The sequence below is a fragment of the Podarcis cretensis genome, assembly GCF_951804945.1.
Source record: "Podarcis cretensis genome assembly, chromosome: 14".
Taxonomy (NCBI): domain Eukaryota; kingdom Metazoa; phylum Chordata; class Lepidosauria; order Squamata; family Lacertidae; genus Podarcis; species Podarcis cretensis.
The window spans coordinates 19,290,490-19,302,628 of NC_137183.1; the positions used below are offsets into that span (position 1 = coordinate 19,290,490).

At 45.7% G+C, this 12,139-nt stretch overlaps 1 long non-coding RNA gene across 1 annotated transcript in view; it reads right to left on the minus strand.

The window, feature by feature from the left end:
* Positions 1-11,001: 11,001 nt before the first annotated feature.
* LOC307203547 overlaps positions 11,002-12,139 on the minus strand; it is a 117,502-nt gene continuing 116,364 nt past the window's right edge. Inside the window, exon 3 of the long non-coding RNA XR_013833279.1 lies at positions 11,002-11,421. This is a non-coding gene — a long non-coding RNA (uncharacterized lncRNA). The remainder of the gene's footprint in view (positions 11,422-12,139) is intronic.

Genomic DNA, 12,139 nt, shown 5'->3' on the forward strand with positions numbered 1-12,139 from the left:
ATTTCTTTTTAAAGTCTTCGTGAAAATTCATTAACATTTTTGTGTGAATTTTTCCTAACACGCACATTCTTAATATGCAATTTTGCCATACACATATTGGTACAAAGCAATTTCCCCTAACACAATGAATTTTTTTGTATGTTCCTTTCACTAAAATATGCATCATTATACACAGTGTATGCATTTTTTGACCTATTACTTGGTTTCCAAGGCTGGAGAACTGCATCGTAAAATTCAGAGAACTGTGAATTTTGAAGAATGGCTGTGCCTCGGCTTGCTTATTGTTTTGTGAAGTACAGATTAGGTAGGTTTGCCTTTAAATGCAAACTGAATTTAATTTCTTTCCCATATCTAGTTGTCACAAGCTCGAGCCTTCAAGAACTTCCTTCTCATAATCTCCCTGAGCTTCTCCTCTGTCCTTGAGAAGAAGTGACTGAAAGCTTTCACTTTTGAGCAAACCACTGGAAAGTATGGATTATTGCAACTCCAGTTAGTTCAAACAAACCTGGATCAAACTGTGGTTTGACATCCAGGCTTCTTAACTGACCATAGTTACGGCACAGGTTTTTTGTAATGATGGTTATTTAACAGGCCAGGGTACTGAATCCAGATGTAATGAGAAGCCAGGGTGGCTATTACTCATCACCAAAAAACAGGAACAGGTTGTATTAGCAGCTGCCTGCCTCATTCATTAACACCCTTGCACCCTTCACAGCTGCCACCACTACGTCCTCTCAGTCTAGGGAAGCCACTTAAAGGTAAAGGTAAAGGTACCCCTGCCCGTACGGGCCAGTCTTGACAGACTCTGGGGTTGTGCGCCCATCTCACTTAAGAGGCCAGGGGCCAGCGCTGTCCGGAGACACTTCCGGGTCACGTGGCCAGCGTGACATCGCTGCTCTGGCGAGCCAGAGCCGCACACGGAAACGCCGTTTACCTTCCCGCCGGTAAGCGGTCCCTATTTATCTACTTGCACCTGGAGGTGCTTTCGAACTGCTAGGTTGGCAGGCGCTGGGACCGAGCAGCGGGAGCGCACCCCGCCGCAGGGATTCGAACCGCCGACCTTTCGATCGGCAAGCCCTAGGCGCTGAGGCTTTAACCCACAGCGCCACCTGCGTCCTGGGGAAGCCACTTACACATCACTAAAAAGGACAAAACCCATCAACAAAAGAGACACCAAAGAAGACACAAATTTGCATAAAATTGCATGTGCTAATTTATACATACAGTTATATCTTGGATCCCGAATGCCTTGGTATATGGATGTTTTGGCTCCTGAATGCCGCAAACCAGGAAGTGAGTGTTCTGGTCCGATGGGCCTTCCCCGGCTTCCGATGGGCTGCAGGAGCTTCCTGCAGCCCATCGGAAGCCACGCCTTGGTTTCTGAACGTTTTGGAAGTCAAACAGACTTCCGGAATGGATTCCGTTCGACTTCCAAGGTACGACTGTATATGCCTGTATGTGGCAATTTAAGCCAAAATACAATGTAAGGGCTGTGGTTCAGTGGTGGAACACCTGCTTTGCATGCAGAAGGGCCCAAGTTCAGTGCTCAGCATCTCCAGGTAAGGCTGAGAATGTCTTCTGTCTGAAACTCTCAAGAGACCCTGCCAGTCAGTGTAGAAAATACTGAGCTGCGTGGGTCACTGGCTGGATGGTATAAGGCAGCTTTCTACATGCTTAAATTCCTGCATCATCTCACTATAGCAAGGAATATTGTGATCAGTCACCCTCTGCATCTGCATTACAGTGGTACCTCGGGTTACATACGCTTCAGGTTACAGACTCCACTAACCCAGAAATATTGCTTCAGGTTAAGAACTTTGCTTCAGGATGAGAACAGAAATTGTGCTCCGGCGGCGCGGCAACAGCAGGAGGCCCCATTAGCTAAAGTGGTGCTTCAGGTTAAGAACAGTTTTCAGGTTAAGTACGGACCTCCGGAATGAATTAAGTACTTAACCCGAGGTACCACTTTACAACTTATCACTAAACTGAAAACTATGGCGAGACCTGGTCTTAATAGAGATACTGTCATACCTCGGTTTACAGATGCTTCAGTTTGTGCGTTTTGGGGCTGTGCACCATGTCGAACCCGGAAGTGCCGGAACGGGTTACTTCCAGGTTTCGGCGCATGCGCAGAAGCGCTGAATCGCAACCCATGCATGCGCAGACATGGCGCTGTGGGTTGCGGACACTGCGGGTTGTGATGGATGACGTTCGCAACCCAAGTGTCCTCTGTATTGGATTCCTGTCTCATTACATATGCTAATCATCTGCATACTATCCCTTGCTTTTTCCTGTAGGACTAATTGCAGTCATTAACAGTGGTCAACAGGTTTACCATACCCATTGAGTCAATCACCCATCTCCTATTACCCTCCTTAGAAAAACCCCACCCCACCCTCCCACTATATATAAGGGTCTGGTGACTTCTGTTTCAGTGTATCTGAAGAAGTGTGCATGCACATGAAAGCTTATACCAAGAACAAACTTAGTTGGTCTCTAAGGTGCTACTGGACATTTTTTATTTTTTTTAAAAAAATATATTTATATTTTATATTTTATATTTTATATTTTATATTTTATATTTTATATTTTATATTTTATATTTTATATTTTATATTTTATATTTTATATTTTATATTTTATATTTTATATTTTATATTTTATATTTTATATTTTATATTTTTATATACCGTATTTTGACTGTGTTAGACCAACATGGCTACCTACCTGCATCTGCTCAGTCTGCTGTCCAGGCACTGTTAATGCATACCCAACATTAACATAAACCCAACATTTCTCTGTTGAAAATAGGGACATCCTGTTCCATAACAATATTCATGATAATTTTATTATTTATACCCCACCCATCTAACTGGGTTGCTCCAGCCACTCTGGGCAGCTTCCAACATATATAAAAACATAGCAAAACATTAGACATTTAAAAACTTCCCTACACGGGGCTACCTTCAGATGTCTTCTAAAGGTTGTATAGTTACTTATCTCCTTGGCTTGGGGATCATGGAATTGTAGAGTTGGAAGGGACCCTGAGGATCATCTAGTTTACCCTCCTGCAATGCAGGAATGTGCAGCTGTCCCATAAGGCAACCTTCGCTTTATCAGCACAACGCTTCTCCAATGAAAACAGGGACATCCTAAGGAAAAGCCGGAAATTCTGGGATCAAATCAGAAACTGGGATGGCCTCTGTAAATCGGAACTGTCCATGGAGGGCCTGTCAATGGGCAACTTCAACACCTCTGCTTGCCCTTCCTCATCTCTGCTTTAGAGTCTCATCCAGTGAGGGATGCAGACAGGGCCTTTTCAGTCGTGGCACCCAGATTGTGGCACTCCCTTCCCTGGGAGGCTGCAGCTTCTTCAATGGCCATTTGAGGAAGTTGTAGAACCATTTCTCTTTTGTCTGGGTTGAGCATCCGTCCCCTCTTGTGAAATCTTCTAGCTAGTAGCTTGAATTTTGTTCTTTGTCTGCACTTTTGTACTTTATTGCCTGTTGTTTTAAATTATCATGAGCAGCCATGGAGAGCCATCTGAGCCAGAAAGCAGGGTCATAAGAGTAAGATAAACAGACCCAATGGGCAGCTTTCTGTCCCTGGGCCTGAGGTTCCCCACCCCTAATCCATCACCTCAGGCTACACTCCCTCTCCCTGGCCACATCCCTTATCAGCCCTCCTTTGCACCCTCCTTGGGTGTTTTTGCCTGACTGGAATGTGTTCTTCAGCCCTGCTAATGCCCCTTACTTGCCTGGATGGAGGACAGTGGGGGGGGTATGAGTTGGGGGGGGAATTGCCTACTGTAGCAAGGTAAAATTCCCCACTGCTGAGATAGGCTGTGTTGCAGAAACAGCTTGCACAACCCCAGTGGCGTAGCGTGGGGGGTGCAGGGGGGGCCAGGCGCCCCGGGCGCAACATCTGGGGGTTAGGGTTAGGGGGCGCAAATCCACGGGTTAGGGGGCGCAAATCCACGGGTTAGGGGGCGCAAATCCACGGGTTAGGGAGCGCAAATCCACGGGTTAGGGGGCGCAAATTACTTGCCTTGCCCCGGGTGCTGACAACCCACGCTACGCCACTGCACAACCCTCGCCTCCTATTGGACCTAATGTTTATCAGGGAGATTATTTTTTTAAATGCCACAATTCATTACCATTATTTCTGGAAACCGATCTTTAAAAAATTCTGATAGCCATCCTGAAAACCAAAATAATTTTGGTGAACTAGTATTATCCCACATTCTCTGGACAGATATGTTTTTGCAGCAGTAAAAGCCCATCCATGTCTACTACCATGGAGACTGCTTTGGCCCTAAGATAGTCAGTACTGTCCCATCCAAAAAAAGGTGTGGCTGGAGAGAGTATTCTGCTATGAGGTGTGTGGCGATCACACAGGGCCCCCGGACATTTGATGGCCTATTGACCCTGTGCCAGCACTGCGATAGCTTTCTTCGCTGCCACCACCCCGCTTCTCATGGGGACACACGGAGTCCAGACAGTTGTTAACATTATCAAATAATCAAGTTTATTTTTAAATGCAGGAACAAGCGTATGGTTTCAGTTTACTTTTCTCTTGTCAGTTTCTTAATCTTAGTTCCTAACAACTCCAAACTGATTATTCCAACTATCTATCTGACTCAGCCTAACAATTCCTCTCACTCTCTCACAATACAACTTGACCAACCCACTGCCTATTCCTCCCTCTTCCTTCTCCAACTCCCAAACCTCAACTGACTTTCAAAACCTCCCACTCTAACTTTTACTCCCCCCTTGCATTCTCACTGGCCAATCACAACACACCCATTTTAACCCTTTCCTTATGACCCATCTAGGAGGCAAACACCACAAGGTGTATCTGTTCAGAACAGCACAGCAGCTGATACCCAGTGTGAAAACAGGCCTAAATACTGAATAGACAGGACAAATGCATTCATATCAGATGCCCTGCCAGTTGTTCCATACCGATAGCATGTCGTTTTCAGGCCTGGGCCAGCTCCCTCAGCCCAGGTGGGGGGGCCCTTTGGTTGCACCTTTCAATGTCTGGCTAGTGATCTGATTGCCCCCTTCTTGGACAGAAAGGCCCCAGCTTCTGCCTCCCACCACCCCTCTGCATCCATTCGGTCCATGACATCGGGGCAGTCACTGTTAGTGGTTCCCCCATGGCTCAGATGCATGGCTTGCATCCACCAGGAACTGTGTGTTGAACACTGTGGGCCTAATTTCACCTCTTCCACTTGCATTCAGGCTGGCATCCTCCCCCTCTTGAACTTCTGGCACATCCTGAAAAAAATATTATTTTTTAATCTGAAGTTTGGTTTTAGAGTTTTAACTGATTTTTTTTTAAAAAAAACTTTTTTTATTGTATTCTTGTAAACCACTTAGAGATGGTTGCAGGTAGGTGGCATGTAAACTGCTTAAAAATAAAGTAAAATGATACAGTGTTGCCTATCCAATTGTTATCAGCTCATCCTCAGTGCCTGCAAACCCCCTTTGGCCCAGCTGCGTCTTTACCTGCCCCACACATGATGTCATCATGTAAGATAGGCATAGGCAAGCTCGGTCCTCCAGATGTTTTGGGACTACAACTCCCATCATCCCAGTGGTCAGGGATGCTGGGAATTGTAGTCTCAAAACATCTGGAGGGCCGAGTTTGCCGATGCCTGATGTGAGATATCAAGTGTAGAGGCAGGTGGGCATGGCTTGGCCCAAGCAGCCTCTAGAGCGAAATGGGAGGCCTGATTAGGCCCATGGGCCAAAGATTCCCCACCCCGACCTAGTGATTGGAAGTGATGTAACACTCAACGTGCAAAGTCCACCTTCAGGGGTTATGAAATCATCTTCCTCTGGTTCTGGATTCTGCCACGAACTGTTACATTCTGGTATTCTTCAGGGTCCATAAAAAGAAATAGTAGTTGTATAACTGAGTGATTGATTGATTGATTGATTGATTGATTGATCGATCGACCGACCAACCAACCAACCAACCAACCAACCAACCAACCAATGCTATCTTCCTCTTCTGCTGAGTAGCACCACACAAGGCTGGCCGAGGGCATGCCCATGATGAAGATGTGGCTCCCCCTCTCACCCGACATTCATTGAGAGCCCGTGTGGTGATGTGGTTAAGAGAAGCAGACTAGGACCTGGGAAACAAGGGTTCAAATCCCAGCTCAGCCATGAAGCTTACTGTGTGACCTTGAGCCAGCTACTGTCTCTGAAACTCACCTACCTCACAGGGTTTTTTCGAGGCAAGAAGGGAGAGGAGGAGAGCCATGTACTCCAACTTGGGCTCGCTGATGAAAAGGTGGAAGTTCATGTCTAATGACAACATAAATAATGGGTTGTGCCCAACGCTAGTCCTACTCAGAGTTAAAATGAATTGACTTGGGCCATTCCCTTGAATAATGTAGGACTTAGAGACAGCCCAAAAGGAATGAAGAGAAAATCCACACACCATCAGTCCATCTGCCAAGTCACCTCCGGGTTTCAAGAGACCCTGAGCAAGGTGTCTTCTCCCGGGCCTTCTCCTCTGTCGGTGGATGTTGGTGGCCTTGCCTAAACCTGGCTAGGAAAGCTGGAAAAGTTTGTCAGGTGTATTTCAGGCCTGATCTAAAAAAAGGTAGAGGACCCCTGGCAGTTAAGTCCAGTCACAAACGACTCTGGGGTTGCAGCGCTCATCTTGCTTTACTGGCCGAGGGAGCCAATGTTTGTCCGCAGACAGTTTTTCAGGGTCATGTGGCCAGCATGACTAAGCCGCTTCTGGCAAAACCGGAGCAGCGCACAGGAATGCCATTTACCTTCCCGCCAGAGTGGTACCTATTTATCTACCTCCCAAATGGCAGCCTTTCTATCTCTCACTCTCCCTACCCCTTCTGGGTTCTTTTCCATGATGTGAGAAGATTCAAGCTTTTGTCTCGGAAGCAGGCATGATGAGAATGACATGCCCCAGCAACCTTGTGTCAACAGATGTGGCATAGTGTCTTCCCTACTGACATGCTGCCTCCATCAGGGCTCTCGGATTCTCAGCGATTCCTTTTTCAGGGAGAATAACTGACTGGCAGAGACCTCCACTGCCACTAGATGCTTTTCTTTCCCACACCCAGTCTCTGAATTATGCGGCTCCCTCCACCACCCAGCCTCCTTGAGCCCCCTTCTCCTCCCACCCACCCAGCCGCCCACCCCACCCACCCACTCCCCACTCTCTCTTCCAAATTTGCCATGATGTCATCATCATCCCAGGCCCTGGGAACGTGCATTGTTAGCTCGGCAAATAGAGAAATCCCCACTCAAGCATTGCAAATGAGGGCAGGAGGCGATTGGAGGTGGGGGGTACACATGCCATTGGGTCTGTCTGTCTGCGGGTCTCTCTCTCTCTCTCTCTCTCTCTCTCTCTCTCTCTCTCCAACTTGTCAGATGAATTCAGAGGTTAACAAATAATGGGGGGTGGGAGCTTCGCTGCCGTTGCAGCTGGTGAGGATGAGGAGGTCAGGAAGTGGGAGCTGGGGCTGGCAGCTCTGCCTGTCCAGTGCCTCTGAGAATATGCAAAGATGGTCCTTGGTTGTCTGGCAGGATCTGAGGATGGAGAGCTCCCCCAGGCATCTGCTGGGCCCAGAATCCACAAAGGAACCCACTAGGCCTTTTAAATAGGAGGGTAGTTGTGGATGGCCACGTAATACGTTGCAAGAGGAAAGGTAAAAATAAAATAGATCGAGTAATGCAAATTAAATCAAAACAGAACCCGTTTTTAATTTGTAGGGTAATTAACTAAAGGCTGCAATCTTGTGCACAGCTACCTGTTTGCAAGCCCCATTGAAGCTCCTTTGCAAAAGAGCGTCAACCAGCACAGCACAGGTCAAATCCTCTGCCCTTCCCCTGATAAACAGGAGGATTTGATCCTGTGCAGTGAAGCTTCGGTGGGCAGGAAGAAGGTAAGGTTAGGCAGGGAAAGCACCCACCCACCCCTACCTCCCATCTGTGAAGACTTGGTAAGACCCTACTTTTATGGATTTTCCTTCTTATCAGCCATGCCTGCCTCTGCTTCGCATTCCCCTGATCTCACCGGCTCACTCTGGACCGTGAAACCTGACCCACAGCAATCGGGGGCTAACTCAACTGATGCCCCGAATCCCCTGAATTGGTCTGATTGAGTTCAGGACTTGGCCAAATGCAATGTACGGCCCTAGTACAAACTTAACTCAATATACAAAGGTAAAATTGGCATCCATTGCTTCATTCGCTTTTACCTCTGGCCCTGCCTTCATAGGCAAGTGGCCCCCAGAAGGTTGCACAAGAGGGAATTTGGCCCTCGGTCTGCAGAAGGTTCCCCACTCCTGATGTGAGTGACTAAGGGAGAGTTTCTCAAGCCCCAGCATCAGAGCTGGAATTAATAAATTGCAAACCTGTCAGAACTCAGTCTCTGATGAATAAGCTTCTCACCGCTGCTCTTGGGAAGCAAACAAGGATGTGAAATGGGAGAAGTAAGGGGTACACAACCACTTATTGCTTAGCTGCAGCAGCACAAAGCTGCATAGGAGCCAACTCCTAGGGACTGAGGTCTCTTTGCCCCTCCATAAATTATTTAAGGGGGCTGCCCCCTAAGTTGATGGGCATTACCATGGTGTGTGTTCACCATGTCATGTGATTGATTATGTGGGTGGGGCTTACTTTCCCCCTCCCAATATTTTGTTTAAGCTGGCACCCCTGCAAAGCTGTGAGGATGTGTGAGGGAAAATCTCCTGTGCATTTATCTTTCTTCATACCTTGCCTTTTGGTGCTATATAGAATGACATAACTGCTGTCATGCAGACCCCAAGGCTGAGTCAGGGCTGGACAGAGAGGGACACAGTCTGCAGTAAGCCAGGATCTAGGAACCAGAACCCATAGGAAAAGCCAGTAGGCAGGACTAAAGAGGAACTTGAAGCCAAAATATCAATCAATCAATCAATCAATCAATCAGGAGGCTGAACTGCAAAGCAAACCAGAAGTCAGGACCAAAGGATAACCAAGGAAACAAGAATATGCCAGAGCTCAGGAAGACCAAGCAGGGCTCAACTGCAACAGGAAGCCCTCTTATACTCCTTTCTGTGCAGGATGATTTGATGGACTGTCTACCTGGGTGGGTGAAAAGGCGCTTCACCAAGCAGCTGCCACCTGCAGTTCACTGGCTCGCCACATGAGGCAGCACAGGTCCCAATTGCTCCAAATGCATAGCTATTGAAGCTTGTATAAGCTTCACTGGTCATTCATCAGCCCTGATGCGGTTTGATCGGCACTTTCTGTTTCCAATGAAGCATGGCCATTCGCATAGTTCCCATGCCAGGCAAATAAGACTTGCCCCGTAGAGAAATGGGGCGGGGATGGGCAGAGTGTCCCTTCTTTGTCTCATGGTCCTGACACCCAGATTATGTTTTTCAAATGGGATAGTGAAAGCAACAAAAGGAGGTCGGTGAACTCAGGGACCATATGCTGGAACAACAAACAACAACTGAAATTTTGCGGTTCAAAATAACAGAATATGTGCATGCAATTGTGTAACAGAATTAATCCAAATATTATATACAAATTGCTGGTAATTCGGCCCAATAATGCATTTTTATTTAATGTTTCTTTTCCACTTTGTATCTGTTTGGTCTTCTTGGACATCATGATATAATTGGATGAAGAATAATCCATGCACAGGCGAATACATCACAACCTGAATCCAGTGGTGCTGTCAGGACTTAAGGACAGACTCCAAGGTCCCACACCATAGAATGAAAAGGAGGGCCACAGATGCAGCAGAGCTTGTCTAACTGTTAAGAAGTAAGCACAGTAATGTGCATTGCCATCTAAACACCCACATAGAGACCCATAAGGCTATTAAGTCCGGAATCTAAAATCCCATACAGTCGTACCTTGAAAGTCGAATGGAATCCGTTCCAGAAATCCGTCCGACTTCCAAAACATTTGGAAACCAAAGCGCAGCTTCTGATCAGCTGCAGGAAGCTCCTGCAGCCAATCGGAAGCTCCTTCAGATGTCCAGGTTCCAAAAATAGTTTGCAAACCGGAACACTCATTTCTGGATTTGTGGCATTCGGGAGCCAAAAACGTTCGCGAACTAAGCTGTTCAAAAACCAAGGTACGACTTGCATCACCATTCAAACAAATTTTATTGCTGAGATAAATTGCTATAGTGATAAATAAATAGTTGTACAGGAATAAGACAATGAAACACATAAACCGTGCAGAAATAGTTTTAACAATTAATCTCTCTTCTCAGGGAACTCTGGGTATTGTAGCTCGGTGAGGGGCTACAGGTCTCCTAACAACTCTCAGCACCCTTAACAAACTACAATTCCCAGCATGCTTTGGGGAAAGCCATGAGTGCTAAAGTGGCTCATGGAAGCCAACTCCTAGGGGTTGAGGTCCCCCAATAATATATGTGAGGGGGCTGGGGGCCCCCAAAGTTGATGGGCATTGCCATTCAAATAATGTGTGTGCACCGCATCATGTGATTGATTATGCAGGGCAGGGCATACCTGGGCACCCACAATATTTTATTCAAGTTGGCACCCCTGAAGTGACTGCTTTAAATGTATAGTGCAGATGAGGCCTAAGTTCAGTGAATTAGTTCAAAAATCTCTATATTACACCTGAAAGTAGTTTCCATAATTGCTGGGTGAATGGAACATGAAATACCGTATTTTTCGCTCTATAAGACGCACCAGACCACAAGACGCACCTAGTTTTTGGAGGAGGAAAACAAGGGGGAAAAATATTCTGAATCTCAGAATCCAGAACAGCAAGAGGGATCGCTGCGTAGTGAAAGCAGCAATCCCTCTTGCTGTTCTGGCTTCTGAAATAGCTGTGCAGCCTGCATTCGCTCTATAAGACGCACACACATTTCCCCTTACTTTTTAGAAGGGAAAAAGTGAGTCTTATAGAGCAAAAAATATGGTAAGTTTAATGAAATTTCTAGTTCATTTTCAAGTTCATGCATATTATTATTATTTTGAAAAAACCCTCTTTATCCTCTTTGAGTTTTTAAGCTGAAAGATCATAATGGTTGGGGGAAATAAATGATTTTTAAAAATCACATTCTGATGTGTCTGTGTGTGTTTTGATGTTTTCTTTCTCTTCTATACTTCAGCACAGCTGCTTGAAGCATTCTGAATGGTGAGATCACTGAGGATCACTTGGATGAACCTGAATTGAACCGCAAACTGAATATAAACTGAACTAGTCCATTTTGTAAAAGGATGAATGTGAAGAAGAAGCAATTCCTTTTGGACACGCTGAGCTTGAGCTAGAACTAGAACTTTCCAAGCTCCATCTGAAGACTCTTCCAACAGCATTCATTGAAGGCAGTTTCCCATCCCAACTTCTGCCAGAGGGGTACAAGCAGCGCTGCAATTTCTTGGGTCCAACGCTGCCCATTTGCCTATAGAAATCAAAGAAGAAATACAGAGTTACAGATCTTATTGGCATTTATTTATTTATTTGGAGCATGATTTCTAACTGAGCTCATGGACCACTTTATTTTATTTTTCATTGGTTGCCTTTGTTATTACATCCTGCCTTTAGGGGCAAACCCTCGCAAGATTGTTCTCAAAAACCCCGATACAATATATTGAACACACAATATACATGAAACCAAGCAATACAATATATTGAACACACGCTGAAATTGTAAACGGAGCAAATAAAGTGGAAATAACTAAAAAGCAGAAGCAGCCAAAATGTTACAGAAGCAGAAAACCATGAAATTCAGTAGAAAGCCAAGCAGATTATGAAGGTTTTAAAACATCTGCTTCAAGGTCATATGAGCACAGATACGGATCTACCACTGGAAAAGTCCTTTCTCTGGACCTCTGCAGTCTGATGGGTCTTGACAGTAGACCAGGTTGTATTGCCTGGCAGGTTTATTTATGCAGAGTAGGGATGGAGGTGAAATTTGATTCAGTTCACATTTCCAAGGCAAACCTCCCCGTTTTGCATTTCCTGAAAAATGCAAGAACCAAAGTCATTTTTCAAAATTCACGTTTATCTGAATTTTGCAATGCAATACCTCAGCCAAATGATGTTTGCAAAAATGAACATATTAGTGAAAATAGCTTGAAAAAAAGACATTAAATTGGGGAAAACCACTTGCAAAATAG